Source organism: Choristoneura fumiferana, chromosome 7, assembly GCF_025370935.1.
Source record: "Choristoneura fumiferana chromosome 7, NRCan_CFum_1, whole genome shotgun sequence".
NCBI classification, from domain to species: Eukaryota; Metazoa; Arthropoda; class Insecta; order Lepidoptera; family Tortricidae; genus Choristoneura; species Choristoneura fumiferana.
Window position 1 is genome coordinate 4,348,362 of NC_133478.1, and position 22,889 is coordinate 4,371,250.

Sequence of the window (22,889 nt, forward strand, 5' to 3'; positions counted from 1 at the left end):
AATAAGGTTTATTTTTATTAAGTTTCGTGATTTATTTCGTGTTTTAATGTATTATGGTGCTAAGAAGTTATCTAGCCAAATGAGGAAGGGTAAATATTTAGATAATTTACGTTTATTTTTATATTCAATATTCACCGTTATTCTAGAGTTTTTACCTACAGCTTCGAAGGCCCACTGCTTCCGTTGGTAACAAGCCCAGCTCTTGATCTCATAAGCCGAGTTTACACTTGCAAGAAAAATCGTGCAAGTTCCGTCGATCGTGTCGTATTTGCATACAACAAGGTCTCGCCCTTAGACGCCACATTGCATGCATCCTCTCAGTTTTCCGCAACTCTCACAATGTCATTAGTTCACTAGGTGGGAGGCCTGCCAGCGCTTTATCTTCACTCGTACTTATTAAACAAAACAAACTAATCTTTGCAACACAAGGCAAAATTTACATTTAAATGTCAAAACAATATTGGCACGACAAGAAATTGTTTAGTCTACTACTAACAAAAGTTTATCTTTATGCTGGTCATAATTCCCGTTTTCGAACGCATAGGTAAGTTTTATGTGTGTAGATAAAATACTAAGTCAAAAAAATATTTTATGAGAAATTGTTTAGTTTAAAATTTTCTTTATGTCATAATTCCGGTTTCGAACGCATAAGTTTTATAGTGTAGATAAATACTAAGTCAAAAATGTATGTACTTTAAATGTTTGAAACACACTGCACTGGTGACTAATAATAGCTCAGTGCCTCGAGGATTTAGGTCGGCAGTGCTCCCTTCCCGGAGGAATTCACCACGTCAGTGTAAGTCTAATATTACTTTTCCTGTCGGCAAGAATGCCGATTTTCAACGTTATATGGAACTCCAATAAATTTTCAATGTGTTTTAGATCTGTTCGATAGCGCGCGAGGAGAATTCTAAGAGATCCTGTCAAGTGCGAATTGTGCACGCACACCAATTACACTAATAAAACGAGTGTTTGTTCTCGAGGCTAGGATGCTTTAATAAGTAGGTATATAATATACGCATGGATTTATCTTAAGTATTTATCCGTTGCCTAGTACCCATACTACAAGCTTTGCTTAGTTTGGGACTGGATATTTATTTATTTTAAATAATTATTTCGATCCACAACACCCACAATATCATGCGATTTATCCGAAAATTCATCTCGACATCTGAATTCCATGTAGAAAATCAAAAGCAAAATACTTTATTTTCAATAACAATTTGTACATAACTTTGTTTAATGGCTGGAGCTTACTTTTAAGCTTGATAAAGGCTGTGTCAGGAGGCACCGCTCTTCCATAGTTATAGTCTGCATGTACAGTCAGCATCAAAAGCAGCTGGTCACTCTATTACTCTGTCGCATTATCAGATTTATCACTCTACGTAGAGAGCTTGTATTCATCATACCTACCGGTAAAAATTTATATAAGTTTCTTTATTTCAACTCCTTTACACACTAATTTAAAAATACTCTTAACTTGATTTAAAATTTAATTGCCAGTGGGCGGGGCACATTGCTCGCAGGAACGATGGCCGATGGGGTCTGAAGGTTCTCGAATGGCGTCCGCGAACCGGGAGACGAGCTGTCAGTAGGCCCCAACAAGATGGAGCGACGACCTGGTTAAGATCGCGGGATCGCGGTGGATGCGGAAAGCACAAGACCGGTCTGAGTGTGAGCCTATGTCCAGCAGTGGACGTCTTTCGGCTGACATAATGATGATGAACTTGCTTTAATACGTATTACATCAAAAGAGCGAATCAAAATGTATTAAAAATTAAAGCAATCACTTCCTTACAAGATCACGCGAGTTCACGAAGACAGGCGCTAACCTTACCTGTCATTTGCAGAATCCATACTATTTACAATTATTATGAGTCGGACGTCCATGAACAATGTCAAGGGGAGTGAGAGGGGGGCTGTCATACAGACACATCCGGATTAATGTGCTGGGTAGGAGGAACAAACTATCTGCAACTATTGTTGTCAGGAGCAGATTGCCTACGTGATGCGGAACTATTGTTCTGGAAGAAATTATAGCAGTTGTACCTATCCTATTTCCTGTACCAAACGGGCAATATTTGTACTGGATGGATGAAACTTTTTTTTTATCTAGTATTTTAACGAGGCTTTAGTACATGGATGAAACTGCAATGTACTTTAGTTTCTTTAGCAATCGTCATTATCCCAGCCTATATACGTCCCACTGCTGGGCACAGGCCTCCTCAGAATGACAGGGCTTGGGCGGTAGTCCCCACGCGGGCCCAGTGCGGATTGGGAACTTCACACAATTTAATTACTTCACAGGTGTGTGCAGGTTTCCTCACGATGTTTTCCTTCACCGTAAAGCTCGTGGTAAATTTCAAACGTCATTTAGCACATGAATATCGAAAAACTCAGAGGTGCGGGCCGGGGTTTGAACCCACGAACGTCTGCTTGCGAGGCGATAGGTCAAACCACTAGGCCACCACGGCTTCTTAGCAATAGAGGTGCTTAGTTGTTTTTCAAATATGGCTTTGTTCATTAGAGGACAATTTTGAGCAGCAAAAGTCAGCAAAATGATCCTTGTTGGAACACCAAACACATAAAAACCTAGTTCTCTTATTCATTCACTGAAATCTGCATACACATTGTAAAAGTTTAGTTCTTTCTCTATCTGGTGGATACAACTTATATTGTGTGCACTTAAAGTAATAAAATTAAATTCTTGATTTCGTAGGGTCAGTGCTTTCATTCATATTACTTAGTGCCATTCACGAAGACGCGTGATTTTGACAAAATTAGACATTAATTAAATTAACTCTACCTATAACAATTAAGCAACAAAACAACTCCCAATAACAACTCGCAATATGGTCCTTCGAATCTGATGTAAACTAGCGAACTATGGATTTACAAACCACAAAATGCAGATAGCAATACTTACCTTACCTACGTGTATTTTTATGGAGAAAGCTTTAGTAAAATAAAAATAAGAATTATTCATTCGCAATTCGCAAAAAAAGTAACTAAGTAAGTAGATTATCTTCCTGAGATGGAGAGATTGGATTAGAGATTGGAGAGTTTCTTGGCGGAATAGAATTAGATATTCGCCGAAAAACTAGAGTTACTGACATAAATATGAATACATTATTGTAATAACTTTTAAAATAATAAAATAATTTAAATTTTACATTAAAAGACAAAAACAAAAATCCTAACAACCAAAACGGTGTCACTTACCAAGGTAATTTTTCTTTCTTCGGTATATGACCTCCCCGTCTATGCACCCCGTAAGTTTATCGTACATGGGACACTCTATTATAATAATATCTCAAAGCAAAGCTCGGACTTCCAGGTGCTTAGTGCAAAGTGAGATCCATTACTCGGGTTCGACACACAATGAGATATTGATGGATTATTCTTTACTCAGGACAGCTTTTTCCTATTTTCAAAGAAATTTGCTCCCTTCACCATGATTGTGTTGTTATTTTTTATTTGTTTTAGATAATTGTATTTATGTTTAGTTAAGCGAGCTGTATCTACAGTAGTGGCTTAAGTGGGTTTAACCCGAGCACGTACAGTCAGCATCAAAAGTAGGGGACCACTTTTTTACTCTGTCGCATTGACACATTAGCAATCTTGCATGGAGTTTAGTGAGCAGCTACCAGCCCCGGATCTACGATTTTTTTCGAACTGGGGCAAAACCTTGATGGTGGCGCCCCCTCCCTTCAGTGTTTGAGAACAACTGTTAAAACTGCCAATGAGTAGCATTTTTCTTCATTTCTTGTCTCAAGGATTTGGCGCCCCCATGAAGCTGCCGCCGGGGCAAATGCCCGGTTTGCCCCCATCTGTAGAGCCCCAGGGGCTGGCTACTTTTGATGCTGACTTTACCTTTGAGTTTTTCGGAATTTATGTGCGAAATCACATATTCATCTTCACGAGCGAGTTTTACGGTGAAGGAAAACATTGTGATCAAGGCCGCACCCCTCTTTGAAGTAATTCGATGGTGTTTATAAATTTCCCTATCGGAACTGGGCCACATAGAAATTAAAGCCCGAGGCCTCTAATTCTGAGAAGAACCCTGTGCCCAGCAGTGAGACGTAAATTTGATATGTCATTTCGCACATAAATTTCGGAAAACTCAAAGCTGCAATTCCATGTGGTAGAGCCTTACTGTAACCATTTGCTGGCTGCAGTACGAATGGGCCGGCTCGACCGGGCTAGTACCACATTCCTACAGAATACCGGCGTGAAATAGTAGTTATGCTACTGTGTTTCGTACGGTGAGTGAGAGATCTGGAGGCCCAACTCCCCTCCCCCATTCCCCCTCCCTTTAGGCAGGCAACGCACCCGCAGTCCTAATAACGCTGTAGGTGTCTATGGGTGGCGGTGATCGCTCACCTTCAGGTGACTCGCATGCTAGTTTGACAAGAATTTGATAAAAAAATGCAATGCCAGGCTTGAAACTATAGCCCGTGCTTAAGAGGTCAAAAGACAAACCATTGAGCTACCACAGATACATAATGTAACCATTGTGTTATCATATCAAAGTGAATTCTATTTTCTTGGAAATACCAAAATAAATAGAGACAGTGCATTAGTAGAGTAGGGGATTTCAACCGCTATCAGTTTCATGTCGCTTATATTGAAGAAATGAGTCAGGAAGAATGGAAGGATTTTATAAAACGGTACGGTGTGCATGCGGTAACGGTGTAATTTATAGGGCCCGGAATTTTGCGTGCGGCTATTGACAGATTGTAGGGAGAGAGCACCGCTTTTTATCGATAGATTAGATTAGATTAGATTTTTTTATTACCTACCTTTTGAAAAAATACATTATAAACACATGTCAGTTAATTACAAGAAATTCACAAAAGGATCGTCAAATGTATACAAAAAAATAATTCTTATTACAACAAATTGTCAGCCAGAAAACAAAATTAAAAAATTAAATTTAGAATGTCAAATTAGAATTCAATTCAATAATAATAAATAATTAAAAGCAAAACAAGAATATACTTAAATCTAAGTCAAATTTATGCAATAGGAACAATCAGTCAAACGAACAATAAAATAATTAAAATGTCAAAAAACAATAAAATTAAATATAAAATTCAAATTCACTTCACAAAACTGTGAAAAATGTCAACAAAGATAGTATCCAACTATTATGAATGCGGTAAATTTATCAAAATAAAATAACACTTGCAAGCAAATACCTACTTACGCTATCAACTCTTTATATATATCTAATATGTATTCGTAGTTATAGAGATTTCAATAAGGCAATTTACACGGATTAAAACTTTTTCATCATCGACCGCTGAGAAAGTACAGTCGAACAAATTGAATCATGACCCAGGGTGAAAACTTTTAAAAATCAATTTCACTATGATTTCCTAGACAAAAGTATGAGATGTCAACATGACAGTAGCACAAAGGTTCCACCCTGCCTGGGTCTTCAATTTGTTCGAATGTACGTATCATCGGAAAGTTTGAGGTTTTATTTAATAGAAACATAAATAAAAAAGCTGTCGACAATCTGTCAATAGATGCACGCAAAATTCCAGGCTCTAATAATTTATTAAAAAATCTTGCTTACGGTCTCTCATTTCATCAATATATGCGACAGCAAACTGATAGCGGTTGAAACGCCTGTAGAACTAACCAATCACGTACCTAGTTAACAGGCGAAGAGAGTATCAGATAAAAGATGATTTATTGCCACAACACGACAAAGGTACAAAAAGGACTAATTCTAATTTATCAAAGATCTTAATTTAAGATACAAAGATTTCTTGCGTACGGTCTGCCATTTCATCAATATATTATAAAATAGACAAAAATACGCTGATCTATTCAATTAATAAATAATCGATTTACTGAACAGATTAATTATTTTGCAATAGGTTCTAGGTTTTCACATTACTAAATGTCTATGGTCGGGTTACTGGAGTCTTTGTTTACGCTTGTCATAAATTGGATTGGAATACAATATACAATACGAGTATACTCTTCTAGTCTATACTAGAAGAGTTGGAAATGATAATCTATCATTTCTCATTTCTCATTCATTATTTTCATTTATCATTTCCAACTCTTCTAGTATAGACTAGAAGACTTGGAAATGATAATCTATATTGTAACTGTATAGTTAAGATTATTTCAAGTTTTGCTGTACAGTCAAGGGCAAAGATATCGACACGGCCAAAGTTAAGTCGTGTATACATATTTGTAAAGATTTTGTACTATTATTGGATTTTAAATAATTGAGCGACCTTGGAGCGTCTTTGGATTAGATTACCCTCGAAAGCCTTCCAAGTTTATTCTTGACATGTAAAGGGCATCGTTTAATTTGAGGTGAAGTGACTGTGCGCTTGTGGATGAAATTAGGTATTATTAAGCTCCGTTTGCGAGGCTGTATTGTGTTGCGAGTGATGATGTTTTTCATTAACCAATAGGAATGCTTCATTTACCTCGCCTCGCTCCGCTCAGCTGTTTTCACCAGAGATGTGCTGAGCGAGGATGTGTAAATAAAGCGTTACTGTTGGTTAATGAAAAACACATTGCTCGCAACACAACTCGCACATTGTTGGTGGAAACACAGCTTTATAGTTGGACTTCTAGACTAAAAAAATCTCAACGGCTGGGTTTTATATGAAAAAAGGCATCAAATTTTTTTTTGATGCAACGTCGATGAAAACTATACGATATAATTTTTAGGCATTTTCATTTTTTTGCAGACGAAATCGCGGGAAACATTTATATTGTCGACAATACGGTCGCGGTCGTGTTTAGATTTCTATGCGCGTCTACATAGGCATTACAATTTGAATTTTGAAATGATTGTTAATTCAATATTAATTATAGTACCAAAAAAACATGTTTTTTCGATTTATGTAAAACTATATTGTAACGGATAACTCACGTCTTAAATCGAGTTTAGCTCGACTTGTTTCGGGCTATTTCGTAGCCCTTCTTCACAACACGCCGTTACAATATCATTTAATATGAGTGAGTCTCACGGTAGAACTAACCTCAACAACTAACATCTGTCAGAGTTAACGAAAATCAATAAGAACACGTTTACTTATGGCCGTGAATTTATTTAACAGTGGACGATTTCATTTACTGAAGCAGGATTTACTTTATGAGGGGGTCCATGTCAATGAGGCAAAGCCCTGTTTACGACATTGTGGCCGCAGGGTAAGGAAGATAAGATAGATAATTGGCTTCGGTTCAATAACAGACAACGTTTTTCTTGCCTGATTGTTTTCCATGCCTACATCAATCAATTTGTCTCGATATCAAAATGGTTTTCTAATAGGGTGTGCATTTTAACAATTCGATTGTGCATGTGCTCTACATGGGCATCATGCCACGGCAGCTTTAGATTTAGTTTTAAAGAAAGAAAGAAGAAGACATTTATTCATTAATACGGAAGACACAACAATACACAGAAATAAATAAAAAAAACATGAGAACACACATGAAAATAGTCACATAATACACAATTTTGTGTGTCCCCGCAAAAGCGAAAGTCAAAGACAAAGTCAATGTCAAAATATCTTTATTCAATTCAGGCTAAAACAAGAATGTCAAATGTCACATGAATGTCAAAAAAAATCTACCACCGGTTCGGAAAAACCTCTGTTGAGAAGAATCCGGCAAGAAACTCAACGAGGTATTTTGTTTCAAACAGATTTACAATATTTACAGATTTACGTTTGCTGACTCAGAATTATCTGAGGCGTTAAACGCCAGCGTCGCTGATTTTCCGCCAGAACCGTCTGTGACTCACGGAACGATGCACAAATATATAAATAAATAAATAAACCACTTACCTTCACGTAAATAAAAATAGATTGAATCAATATTATAAGTGGCCAAGAAATAAATAAATAAATTACCACTAACAAAAAGCAGGGATAAATAGATTTATTTAAGTACCTATTAAGTTTTTAAGTAAGGTATTCAGTTTATAGGTATCTAGTTAAATTATTTTTCTAATATGTATACAAAAAGTTACAAAATGAAGTGCGTGAAGGTCCGGGAATGGAGGTCCGTGACGTAATGCCGTGCTTAAAAACTACTACCTACTAGGCTATATTGTTCTTATTTTTTTACAACATGAATTCTTATTAAGATAATAAAATTATAAAAAACATATAAAAGAACATGGGTAAATATCACAAAATCAACTGGGCAAAGCCGCGCCGTCATCGAAGCCAAATAATTTGACTAGTGGCTGAAATCGGTGCCGTGTACGGATGCACTTAGGTCTTGGGTCTTAAATGTATGAATTTTTAACCGACTTAGGTCTTGGGTCTGAAATAAATAAGTCTTAGATGTATGAATTTTTAACCGACTTAGATCTTGTGTCGGATTTTTTTTGTTCGTTGCCAAGCAACAGTTGTTTACGACGAAGGCTGTGTTATTTTTTCACAGCACAATCAAATCAACATTATAACAATTCAAGAAATATATTCGATCGTGTCTACTGTTAACTGTGTTTTGATGAAGGAATAAGGGTAAAGGCAATTATGGTAGACGGCCTCCGATAACAATCGAAATGATCGTGTCCAACAAACGTTTAAATCACAACTCAAACTAAACTGCTACCGCATACACAGATAACGTTATATAGGGTAGCATATATTTAGGTAGGTAGGTAGACATAGAACTAATGTATTTACATCTTTAATGTGTTTACTGTAGGGATTGCCTACAGTGGTGTTTGTATTTCATACATATTTTGATGTTTGATTTGAGAGTATCGGAAAAAAGGAAATTTTATGAATTAAATTAGAGTTTATTTCACACATATAGGCTAATAAAAAAAAAAACGGGTTTGTAATGACCACGATAGTCTAAAATATTGTGTTGAAAAGGAAATTTAAATAAAACCAGACAAGTGCGAGTTGGTCTTGCAGTCGAAGTCGGACGAATTTGTAGGTATGAATATCTTTGTAATGTAAGTATGAGGAAAAGGTATATGAATATCCAGTGTTAGCAGAGACCCATTCCTAAACTAAGTGTACGCGGTGTGGGGTCATAACCTTAACCACAGATAGCAATGCAAATTCTATTGTCTTGAGAGACAGGCTTGCAGGTGGTAGGACCTTGTGCAAGGTCCGCCCGGATTGCTACCACCATCTTGCTTGCTAATCCTGCCGTGAAACAGCAGTGCTTGCACTGTTGTGTTTCGGCGTGGAGAGTAAGTCAGCACAGCTGGTGAAATTGCTGGCACTTGAGGTATCCCATCTTAGGCCTCTAGGTTGGCAACGCATCTGCAATACCCTTGGTGTTGCAGATGTTTATGGGCGGTGGTGATCTCTTACCATCAGGAGACCCACTCGCTCGTTTGCCATCCAGTCGAAAAAAAAAGACAAATTTGAATTGTGATGATTCATTCTTCAAGAGTGATGAATTTCTTTGGCAAAGTTGTAATTTTAAGTTTTTAAAGTTGTATTTTTTACGTAACGTTTTTAAAAAAAAACGCAAGCAGCCCAAAAATCTAAAATAGGTAGTGTTTTATAATAAAACAGTACAGCAAAAACGAAATCGAGGTAACAAACAATTTTACGAAACGTTGTGCCCCAACAAATACAAATACGCATTTTGGGACCCATCAAATGCGCGGTGCCCACAAATGGTCATTCTAGTTGAGTGTTGCCCACTACCCTTCTGCGTAATGTTTGAAGACGTGGCAATGTGGCTACACCAATTCACATCCACAGTTCACAACTCATTCTTTTCGTTGCCTTTCAATTTGATTTCTAATCAAAATCAACTACTTAAGTACCTAAGGATGGCATTGTCAGATTTATGTACTCACTTAAAGAAGCTGCATACGTATTCTTTTTAGATAGTTGTGAGCGGAACAGCTTAAACATCTCAAATATCATAACCCGAGCTTGGGAAGGGTGTATTTGAGAGTTCGCATAACATGGACATACTCATACTCCTTTATTGGTATTACTAATATCATTATTACATCTCATTCTGTTTAATTATTCTTAATATATTCTAAAGCTAATTAATTTAATAATAAGGATAGGTAGGTACCTACCTTCTAAAATTTCCTAAAGAAACTATAACAAATTTAAAAGCTTAGTCAGTACACGTTTCGCAATGTATTGTCATTTTAGTTCAATCATAATTAGTAATATTTTGTATTGTTTTAATTTATATTTTCAGGGTGTATCTGTCGGCGGCCGATCGTAAAGTCCGCCAGATCACGAAATTCCGAGGCACATCATGAAATGGCGCCAATTTATGAATTGGCTAAGGGACATCCGCCAAATCGTTCAAAACTCTCCATTTAACGATTTGTCTAGTGACGTTTAGGCAGATCATGAAATTCCTAGGCATATCATGAAACGCCGCCATTTCATGATTTGGCCAGTTTAGGCAGATCATGAAATTCCTAGGCATATCATGAAACGCCGCCATATCGGTTCTGGTCACAGTTCATACTAACTACTCCTGGCTTCGCTCGTCGTACCTACATTTTTTTTTCGGCATATCACGATGTGCCCAGTATAGAGCTAGGAATATCGACGAATGTGTTGCTCTAATCGATCTGCCGTATTGTTTCTCAGGCACATCGTGATATGCCTGGTCAACTTTTATGCATATCATTTAATGGTGCCATTTCACGATATGCCTAGGAATTTTGTGATCTGGCGGATTTAACGATCGCCCACTATCCATATTAATATCTACATATGACAGCAACGACACCGTCATATGATAACGTGAGACGATAGACAGACATAGTGAAACTACGAACCTTCCTTGTTGACTACGAAATGCTTAAAATCCTTGAAACCCACAATCCACAGGCGAAATTTTTTTTTTATTATTTTCCCTGTCATTTCTTATGAAATCCGAAATGCAAAGATACTAAACAAATACTTACAGCGGGAAGTACATTGCCTGAAATATCGGAACCGCGCGAGATATGCCTTAAGCTTCTGCTCGTTTTTAAGAATTCGGCAAAAATCTAAGCTTTAAGAGCACGCCGAGTTTCTAGCGCATTAATTTTGTTTAAATTATGCAACTTCTTGTTGTGAATTTAATTTGAGTTTCATTACGTTTCAAAGTTGCAAACCGGTTTCAAAATCGTCGCGTCATGTGCAGTCGCTCAAAGGAGTCTAAGGCATAAACTCAAATGAAACTCAAACAAAAGTAACAAGAAGTTGCAGTTTCGTAGCACTTGCGTTTCACCGTCCATTTTGGGCCTTAGACTGGGTATAGTAAAGAAGGGATTTCAAAACAACACACAATATCCCATCCCAGCCTATATACGTCCCACTGCTGGGCACAGGCCTCCTCTCAGAACAAGAGTGCTTGGGCCATAGTTCCCACGCGGGCCCAGTGCGGATTGGGAACTTCACACGCACCATTGAATTGCTTCGCAGGTTAGTGCAGGTTTCCTCACGATGTTTTCCTTCACCGCAAAGCTCGTGGTAAATTTCAAATGTAATTCCGCACATGAATTTCGAAAAACTCAAAGGTGCGAGCCGGGGTTTGAACCCACGACCCTCTGCTTGAGAGTTCGATTCGTTTAGTGCTCGATTTTTCTCTCGAGTCTGAGCGAATTACTTTCAGGTTTTCAATTATTTAATTAACACCGTGTATAAATTTCATGAATTAATTCTGCTATACAAGATTGCTATTAAATTTGACAACAAAGCAATTTCGAAAACTGAAAATATAAAGAGCTTTCTTTAAGCACAAAACTATGTGAGGCCTGAAAGCACGATTGTGTTGAATATAAAGCCTTTATTGAACTGGAAAAACCTACGAATAAATAATTTGTTCGTAGGGAAAAACAATTACCAGTGTTGAAATGATGTCGGGGTGAATCCACGCACTGTTATTAAATACAATACAATACAATACAATACAAAGACTCTTTATTGTACACCAGACATAGTAAGCGATACAGAAAACAAATTATTAAAATTACAAGGTGAGCAATAGGCGGCCTTATCGCTTAAGAGCGATCTCTTCCAGGCAACCTTTTTTACAGAAAGAAGTAAGGACTAGTTTACAACAGGTGGTGCATCAAAAGTAGATCAGAAAATTTAAACGTAACAGCAATACATCTACGAATACATACATAATTTAATTAAATCAATTAAAATTTCGCCACTTTAAGCTATAAGCGTCCATTTGCCCCGGCTATGAATAAACGCGTAGGAGTTTTTAATTGTGTCGCCGAATTTATCTATATCAGGCGTTTTCAACCTTTTGGTTTTAACGGCACACTTTTTGTTCATCATTGTTTCACGGTACACCTCAAAAAAAAACCCGGCCATTAAGAAAAAAAATAAGTATTATTTTTCTAAGGATATCGTATTTTGTACGGAATATTCCAAGTATATTTTATACCTTAGGCTGCTATTTACGAGTACTCTTAAACTTAACCGCTAAGTATAGTTTTCCTTGTAAGTTTGATAAACTTACTACCATCCTGAATTTTTTTAAATTTTTCCACCCACAGGTTTAGATTTTAGAGGGGAGTGGGGGGGACGCTCGATTTTAGTGAAAATTTCATTTTTAAAGTGGATATTTTGCAAACACATCACTAAATCGAAAAACCGTCTTAGCAACCCCCTAAAATACCTATCCAACGATATCCCACACTATAAGGTCGGATGAGAAAAAAAAACACCCCCACTTTATGTCTATGGGAAGTAATCTAAAATATTTATTGTACCATTTTGTCAGCATAGTTTACATATATATTCGTGCAAAATTACAGCTTTCTGACATTGATAGTCCCTGAGCAAAGCCGCGGACGGACAGACAGACATTGCGAAACTATAAGGGTTCCGTTTTTGCTATTTTGGCCACGGAACCCTAAAAATAGCCAAGTGCGAGTTGGACTGGGGCGTAAAGTACCGTACAGTATACGCATAATATTATGTACCTATAACATAACGGACAGCGGAGGCTTATTAATAATAGGGTCTCGTTCACACCTTTAGGTACGAATCGCATACGCCACGTGTCAGTTGTTACACGTACACTTCGCGGCAATCGCGGCACACTGCGCGGCACACTGGTGTACCGCGGCACACTGGTGTGCCGCGGTACACCGGTTGAAAACGTCTGATCTCTATATTATGTTGATCGACGTTGGACAGAATTAATAATGGTTATTATGATTATCAACATTATTGTTTTCAATAGTAATAAATTACGGTATTTGACTATTTTGTACTTATATATTTTATAAATTAAAACTACACAATGCCTGTTATCGAATAGAAAAACAATTTTTAAGCTACCTTTACAAATAACAAAGTTATAAATGAAATTCAAGATTAGACAGAGAAAGGCATACTGGCATGTGACGTCACACGCCAGTACCGCCATACTTGCTGCATAGAGAAAAGCGTTTGAGAAAGAGACAGGTATATAGATTTTTCAAAAATCACTATAAATCCAATTTTCAACCGATTTCAATTTTCTCTTCGCTAAACACTCTGTATATCTATATTTTCATAATAATATTAAGAATGGCAAAATCAGGAGTTGTCAAATACCGTATTGTCAAGTCCCGAGTGTAATAATGACTATTCGTAGTAAGTATAAGGCGTATTCTCTCGATACAGGTTGATGAACCTGTGTTTGTATCGCTGTTAAAATTCGCAGTGTGTAACCGGCCTAACATAGCCAAGCTAATGAGGGCTATCGTTTTTTGTCTCACTAGATGGCGCACTGTTGCGTGAGGTTTTTAAGTATGGCTTTCAAAGTCTGTTTTTACGGGTGTGAAAACAAAGTTTAGATTAAAATAATATTTAATACACCTTAAAACCGTACCATAAAAATATCGAGCATGCCACAGTGTTGCATAGTCCCCGTTTTGTTCGGAAAAAGGGGAGGACAAAGTTTTCCGAAACACAGACATTCATTGCCCCGGAACGCATATTTGCCATAATTAATTTCAGATAAGTATTACAAAATATTCACAAAATTATTCTAATTATAAATAAACCCGCGTAACTCACCCAAAAACTATGAGATTTGACATTTCGGAAACCTCACGCTACACTAGCGCCTCTAGTGGCGAATCCATACGCGATAGCCCTCATTAGGTAGACAGATGACCTGGGGAAAGCCGCGGGTGCATGGTGGATATAGGCCGCTTCCAACCGAAGCAATTGGAGGTATTCATATACCTACCTCATGGGAGGCCTGTGTTCCACACCGGTCTTACATTTTTTTTTATTTTCTTACGTGTTGGGCAACCTGCTAGCATTTCCAACGTGCGTGGCCGTTGATTTGACGGCAACATTACTTGGGAGGTTATGCAATTTCCGCCGTTTATTGTTAACAAAGCCGTAGAGATGTTTGTTGTGAAAATAATTCGTTCGCTATTCTTAAAATTAATTGGTGGCGTAATTGAATGGACTACTGCGAAATTTGGAAATACTCAGTATCGGAAAATATCCAAGAATACATTCATTATACAATTCAAAAAACAATAACCTAACGACCTAACCAACAAAAAGTTAGAAAATCCCCGACTTTGTCACTTTAAAGTTCAATGTCTCAAAAACGGCTAAACCGATTGTGATGAAACATGTTTAAGAACCATCGCTGGAAAACCTGATTTAAAAAAAAACCGCCGAGGGTTCTACGAGGGATATCTATGTATATCCAGTGTTAGTAGAGCCTCTCTCCTAGCGAAAATGTACGCAGCGTGGGGTAATTTTAGATGGTTACTGACGAACATACCTAAATAGACAGATAGACATAAAATCCTGTATTGATAAAAAGGGACATGTAAAGAAAAAAAAACGCCTTTCTTATCAACAGAGGAAGCTAAACGCATAGTCAAAATACCACAAACGGGACTTATCACGCTATTATTATACAAGTAATATTTACCTCGACGTTTCGGCAACGTTACAGTTGCCGTGGTCACGAGTAGACATCAAAACTAAACGCAGTAAGTCACGATTGTAACCAATTATTATTAGTTTACTATCGGAAACCAAGGGATACGGAGTGCAGCAATCCCTTCACTTGTTTAATTTGGCATTTTTTTTAAACATATTGTATGTCGTTTAGTTAATTCTTAAGTGAGTGTATAACTAGTCCTCCACGAAAAGTGGCAGAACATTATTTTCCTCTATAATTCAGTATAAATAAGCTTAAGCTCTCATGAGTGCTTTGAGATTAAAACTTTTGTTTACTGATCGCCCTCAAGGAGCTGAACTTTTACTTGCCCGAGTTTAAATGAGCACTTTATAGGCAAATAGGTTTAGTTCCCACAGTTTTGGACTAAACTGAAGCTTGGGCCTAATGTACCATGCTGATGGTGATGATAAAAACAACGGGCTATACGGAATACGGCGGGAAGGCACGAAACGAAGTCGAATTTCGAACTTCGTATCGTGCTGTCGCGCTCACGTTAGTTTTATTTAATAGGAGTGTGCAAAAGATGGTATAGTCAATTACATTATTACCTGCCACAGCGGAGCTTGCAGTAGTTATTTGTGTCAAAAGGGAGCAAAATGATATATTTACGGCGAGGGCGGTACATTGAATCCATGTAGCGAAGGATTCTACAATAGAATCCTGAGCATAGAGCGTTTTTAAGGCAGACGGTTTTTTTTAATGACTGTATTGCGTTGATTTAGGAGATTGATTTTTTACTGCTTCAAGGGGCACCAGACCTGAGTATTTGCTAATAATTTCAACTTGATGAACACATGAGGAACTGCATGACCACATTTGTTGCATATATGGTAGCTAATAGCTATGTATCATAAGGTCGCGGGTGAGCAAAGTAATTGTTTTTAGTTCATTTTAAATTAATCTGGCTTGGTTCATTTATCCACGGAACCTACCCATTTTTCGGCGTTTAAATGAAGCGTTTCTATTTGATCAATGAAAAACATATTCCTCGCAACACATCCCCGCGCATCTCTAGTGGAAACACTGCGTTACTTAGCGTCACATCAATCTTGTGTCGGGACACTTGACCCGCGAGACTTTGTAAAATTGGTCACGTTTCAAACGACGTATTAATTCGTCACCGGCGAGACGGGGGACGGAATGGTAATGATTGCTTGTGTCACGTCACTGTTAGCTGTCACGTAAAACATCTGGGCGACCGAGCTTCGCTTTAGCTAAGACTCGTGGGCACGTTACGCGTTGTTTCAGAAGCAAGAACTAGATAAATCGACAAATAGCAAATTCATCCGACATCACTCAAGCCGTTTCCAAAATGTTCGAAATAAAGTTTAAAGCTACTCTATGTCATATAGTTATAGGCAGTAAATAAGTTAGTGTCGCTCGATTTTGCATAATTAGCTGGTACCTACTGTAAATATGGCATATAATTTTAATAGAAGCTGTTCTATTAACCCGTTGCTTACGTACTAAGAAAATGAAAATGAAAAAATGAAAATGAAATTATTTATTTCAGACTAGCTGTTGCCCGCGGCTTCGCCCCCGTTGTAATTTTTCCAAATTTTCTTTCATAAAAACCTTCTCCTGACAATAACAAACACAACAAAAAAAGAATTAGCGAAATCGGTCCAGCCATTCCCGAGTTTTGCGCTTAGCAACACATTTTACGATTAATTTTTATTTATTTAGATACCAATTTGAGCAATTAAATATCCATATACATATATGTTAGTAACAATGAGACTTAAAAATTATGTTAGTGAAAAACGAAATGCTCATTGGATTTTACATGCAAAGACATCCAATGAGCTATAATGGGGCTGTCGGCCCTTGCTGCCACCACCCTTAGGAGGGAGTTGGTGCTGCGGCGAACGCGCTTCCACAGAGACGCCACGCGCTTGCTAAAACAGATGTTCCGTTGCGGATGCTAAATAAAACTTTAGTCGCTGCACTTATTATTTCCCTGAATACATTATGTAGGTACGGAAAGTTTTTGATATGTATAAAAACCATATGAACTAAGCAAGTGGCTGCATCTTAACCTGTCCGAACGAACGAAACGAATTATGGAAAAAAGTAAGTGGTTGCAGCTTAGAGAAATGAAGGTACCTATTCCCGTATTATTATATTAGTCTACGTTGCACCAGGGCTACAACGAAACTCGAAGCTCATGTCGTGCGGTCCCTCTGACACTTATACTATTTAAACGAGAGCGAGAGGGACGGTACGATACGAACTTCAAGTTTCGAGTTTCGTAGTAGCCCTGCAGTATCGTTTTATCAACATTACGATACAGTGCTATTATGGGGAATAGACAACATAGACTTTTCCAGAATCTTGTTATGTATATTCTTATATTCCTCTTCGTGATTAAGTAAATCACAGATAACAAACAGTACCTACTGGAGTAGAAAAAATAATAAAAGAAAAACAATGTACTTGTGAATAATGGTTGTAGTTGGTAAGTAAATATATGCCCGCAATCCAATAATGATTCGATAACTGCGTGTAGTCTGTGTATTCTCGTTTGCTTTATTATGTATGTAAATACTTTATTGTACATAAAACACAAAATGATACAAAAAGAAAACAACAAAACAAATAGAGTATAAAGGCGATCCCTAAAGCGAGGAAGTATCTTGTTTATCCTTGTTTATGTATATAACTTTCCTTCCTGTCAATTTATTATCAGCCTAAATAAAATATGTTTGTGTTAAAACATATTTTATTCGTAGCTTTTAACGCATACAAAGACCAAATTACAATCATCATCATCATCTCAGCCGTAGGACGTCCACTGTTGGACATAGGCTTCCCTCATAGACCTCCAGTTGCTTCGGTTGGAAGCAGCCTACATCCATCGTTGAGTCCGCGGCTTACAAGAGGATTATTTAATTATGGTAGGTTATATGCCTGTTATATAATGCTATAAAGGTTCTACTTTTGCCAACTATCCTACGAATATAATGTATTTTTATGGAAATAGTAAAAAAGTTCTGTTTGTTCCATTAGATAGTTGAAAACTGTGGTCAATTCAACTATTACCTACCGGGAATAAAAAAACAACTTAGTTTCATTGTCGGATTGGAATACACCATTGCTTTGGTGAACGAGAAAAGCGACGACGTTTATAGTTTTGAAGAATATTAAATTGGCAGTCAAGTTAGTTTAATACTTATTTATTTTCGACTTTTCACCGCCGTGACAGAATAAAATAAATCTTAACAGACAGACACACCTTAAGGGTTCCGTTTTATAACCCTGAATACGGATTTACACCAAAAATTAATTAAAAAAAAATATCTAAAATCGGTAGATTTATTAAAGAGTATTTAATGTACGGACGAGGTTAAAAGTAAGTAGGTATGTTTACCTGCACTTTGCTATTTTGTATGTATGTACATAATTTCTTTATTGTGCAAAAATAGAGAAATAGACGCAATTTATTAAAGTTGAGAGACATGCTGTTTTAGGTTGTGTTGTATAATATAACTAACTTTTGTAATAAGTTGGTTAAATCTTTTCTTTTAAATTAAGCTTGATCGCCCAAGACCCATGCTCTGCCTAGTTTGGGGGTCTCTATTGATTTTTGTTAACACCATGTGTGCACGATTTCTGCATTGTAATTATATTGTTACCTATTTTTTTTTTTTTTTTTTTTTTTTTATACATTATAGGCTTGCGTTTGGCCACAATCACGCCTGATGGAAAGCGAGGATGAGGCCTACGATGGAGCACGCTTGCCTAGTAAATGCTCATTCACCCTAGACTTGAAGGCGGCCAAATTGTAGTGTTCAGGAAACACAGTCGCAGGCAGGGAATTCCACTCTTTTGCTGTGCGATTGATGAAGGAAGAGCGAAAACGCTTTGTGCGGATTATTACTTGGTGTGTGCAATAAAGAATATTATTGTTATTATATAGGTACAAAGTTAAACTTATTTAGGGTATCTTTACAAGTCAACCTTTGAATGGACGAAAGGAGCATTCAGTTAGACTTAACTGGATCACTTCGTGTTTGAATAAAATTGTCAGAAGGCATACAGTGACTACCTTCTAAAGTGTTAAGATTGTCTTGGACCCTGAATGTACTACCACAGAAATAAATCCGTCAAGTGCCAAGCCAAGGTAGTAGGCATAAACATAATATCACTAGTTACTATAGTTATCACTATTTACGCTAGTAATATTATATGTTTATGGTAGTAGGTATGTCGGTAGAAAACCACTGATAAAGGTTAGCAATTTGGTCTTGAGTATAATATTCAAATGTTTAATTAAAAGATTTCGAGCAAAAGAAGGCTTTAGTATTATGCTAATGTTCGCAGACCTGAATAAATACGTAATTTAATGCCAACCATTCATAAAGAATAATGTTGCTTAAATCCATTAATGAAAAATTTAAATCTCCTAGAGTTTGCTCAGGAATAATAACAATGTGGATACAGATAATAAATACACAGTGAAGTCTGTTGACTTTATATGCCGCTAGATGTCACTAGTTCTAGACAGTATTGAATCGCGTTGCCGAGATTTTTCTGTGGCAGTATTTAGGGTGCCGAGATTGATTAATGTCTTGTAGAGACGTGATTTTAATGTAGGTAAGGCAAAGGTTTAGGTAGTCATGGCAGCCAATTTGAATAGATAAGTATACATAAGTAATTCATGTACCAGGGTGGAACGTTTTAATAATCAATTTCACTATGATTTCCTTGACTACATGTCAATCAATCAAACAATATGACATTAGTAGCACAAAGGTTCTACCCTGGTACATGATTCAGTTTGTTTGACTGTACTTATACATAACCGCACATAGTTAACAAAGTTGAAAGAAATTAATATTTTCTTATCATCATCATCTGATCATCATCAGCCGGCAGACGTCCACTGCTGAATAGAGGCTTCCCCTTAGAACGCCACAATGAACGACAAATATTTTCTTATAAAATAGGTTATTTAGGATCATGGGTCTGGTTACTCAAGCAAACAAAGGCTGCCTTTGCCGCAGACAAGTCGCCCGTAGGGATCAGCCAGAGTTAGGTCTCTGAAAATGACAGTTAAATAAACGATAGCCTTGTGATTGTATTCTGAGATTGATGAAGTAAACGTCCGATCTCCAATATTTGGAGGAAAACATGAGACAACTGCTATTGGCTCTGTGCACGACATCAGCGCCACCTAGCGTCCGCAACTTTTTGGCTCTGATGCTCTGACGTTTTGAAATTTCATCGCGACATTGTGACAAAAATCAAACCTATAACGTATTAATTAATACAAAATTACTGTGATACCGTGATTTGGGTGGACAAAAGGTTGTGAATTCATTTTTGGTCAGTAAAATTCAATGAGGTAAGTAAAATTTATTCAAAAAGTGTGTTTTATTTTCGTTATGTCAGGGTTTGTTTACTTCATGTTTAGTTGTACTTTTACTGTAAAACGAAAAGATAAAGCTAGGTATCTTATTGGTTTCTTTGAATAACAGTAAAACTATATAATTGCTCTTATATCACCAGTAATAAATTAAATAGATATCTTTTTCAGATCAAAATGAGTATCATTTTGAAGACCGGTTTTGTGAGTATCACTCAATATAAAATTTCAACCACAAACCGTTTCATAAGGAAAATTGTTGCTGGACATGTCCGAGATGTAGAGGAATAAAGAACAAAAAAAAGGAACAGTGTTCAATAATTCAAGCTCGCATCATAACACAAACATCTATTACTAGCAGTTAAAGTCTATACAAATTGCTTTGTTAATGACAGATTCAAATGAGTATGACAGATGACAGAGCCTAAATTATTTCTTCTTTTGGCCACTATGAGCGCTGCGATTTCATTACCCCCACCTAGTACTTCGCACCCTCCCAATAATCACGAGCATAGCTAGGGGAGGAAGGCTAAATGCCATCATCAACATATTAGTCGATAGTCGTCCACTGTTAGACATAGGCCTCTCCCATAGACCTCCAGTTGCTTCGATTTTTTTTTATTCTCAAAAAAAAAGGTACATAATTTTAGTTACATCACTAATTTCGCCAAACTATGACGTTTATTGGCGAATATTGCGCTCACTTAGAACAATATTGTACCCTACTTCCGCCCAAGACCGAGTTGTGCTGTCAATCCCGCACCCTATTCCATTGCAATACGGCGCAACTCACACACAACCGGGCCCTGGGCCGCACACTATACAGTGCTTAATTATAACCAAAACCTGTTTTTATTTTACGACTACAATACTTACACTTATCTTTGCGAATTAAATTTTTCTAGCAAATGCTTTTTTAGTTTATTCTTAAAAACTTTAAGACTATTACAATCATTTTCCAGAGGAATAATATTAAATAATCGTGGAGTGATGTATATTCTCGTTCTCTTACCGTAATAATTGTTAGCTTTAGTTTCAACATACCTATGACGGCGGGGGGGTATGTAAGCGGACGGCGTCCACCGTGAACCCGCGGCTTTAACCAGGTCATCTGTTTATCGCTTGCCGAGTTGCGGTCTCTATCCGGGAACTTTTCGGTCCCATCGGCCATCTGACAATGGCCATATGCCATGTGTCAGGTTCAATGTGTGCCTAGTTATAATAACAAATGTCAAACGAGTACTTTAACTGGCGCTTAGATAATTAGTAATCTATTTTACTCGTAAATATTGATATGGCTTAACCGCACTGTCCGGTCTTAAATGGACTAGGAAAACGCTGTCATGCCTCTATCACGTGTGGAATAAATTAAATATGGTAAGTTTAAACCTTTTTAACCCCTGACGCAAAAAGGGGGGGGGGGGTCAATGTTTGTTTGTCTGTGGCATTGTAGTTCTCAAACGGATGGACTGATTTTGATCCGGTTTTTCCAAGTGAAAGCGAGTTTCCTTGCGGAACTAACTCGTTCATCTATTGCTTACTTTCCAGCCTCTACAACAATGTACTATTCTTCATCACACATCACAACATCTAATAGTTTCCGATGACCATCGACTACGATTACTCCAGGATGCACTTCGTCCACAGCTACGAGTACATCAGAGCCACCATCGAACGTGCACGTGACAGCGGGCGGGCCGGGCGAGCTTTTAGTAAGATAGACAGACGAATGGATGAGCAGCATCAATCAAACTCCATTTGGACATTTTTGACACACGCATTTTAAATATTGGTAGGATTGCTAAAATATACGTATGCCATCAAAATCACTTTGTTTAGTATTATAAATTGGAATATGGTAAATTTAAAAGCTAACGGCAAAAATAATTTTACGTACCTACCTACGAGAAAAATCAATTAAAATATGCTGGTAAAGGGATCTGTCAAAAATAACTGTATTTTTGATAGAACCAGCATATTTTAAGCCAGCTTATTATTACAGTTTTTTTTATGAAATTCTATCAAGGAATTTTTAAATCAAAAAGTTTGAAGAGATGCACGACACAAGATAATGTTCATTCATTCATCCCAGCCTATATACGTCCCACTGCTGATAATGTAGTTTAGATTTATTTAGTGACATTTGTTTTATTTTATTACAGAATAACAAACAAGAAAAAGTTGATTGACATATTATGGTCTGAACTTCACTCTCACTCTACATATTTAGCTAACTAATTAAAACGACAAATAGGTTAAAGTTTGTAAAAAATACGTAAATAGACTTTGTCGAGTACATAATGAAATGACGTTGCTATTTTATATGTAACTTGAGTGTCTACGTGTCTATTGTACCTACATTTTCATCCATTCTCCCTTTTCCAGCACAATCGCGGGCCTGCAGACCTCTCCAATTTCCCTGAGTGATTCGGAGCCTCTCCAAACTTTATAATGCCGCGAGTCATTTTTAGATCTTAGTAAGGTCAGAACCTCTCGCGTAAGCACTTTGTCGCAACAAAGTCTGGAATGCGTTGGCGTTAAATTGACAGATTTTGTTTTGTCTAACATCTGGTAGCACGGTGAACGGTGGTGTTGT

At 37.2% G+C, this 22,889-nt stretch overlaps 1 protein-coding gene across 2 annotated transcripts in view; it reads right to left on the bottom strand.

Moving 5' to 3' along the window:
- Positions 1 to 22,889, bottom strand: part of LOC141429542 (parapinopsin-like) — a gene marked incomplete in the record, with an annotated part of 194,628 nt that overhangs the window by 58,945 nt on the left and 112,794 nt on the right.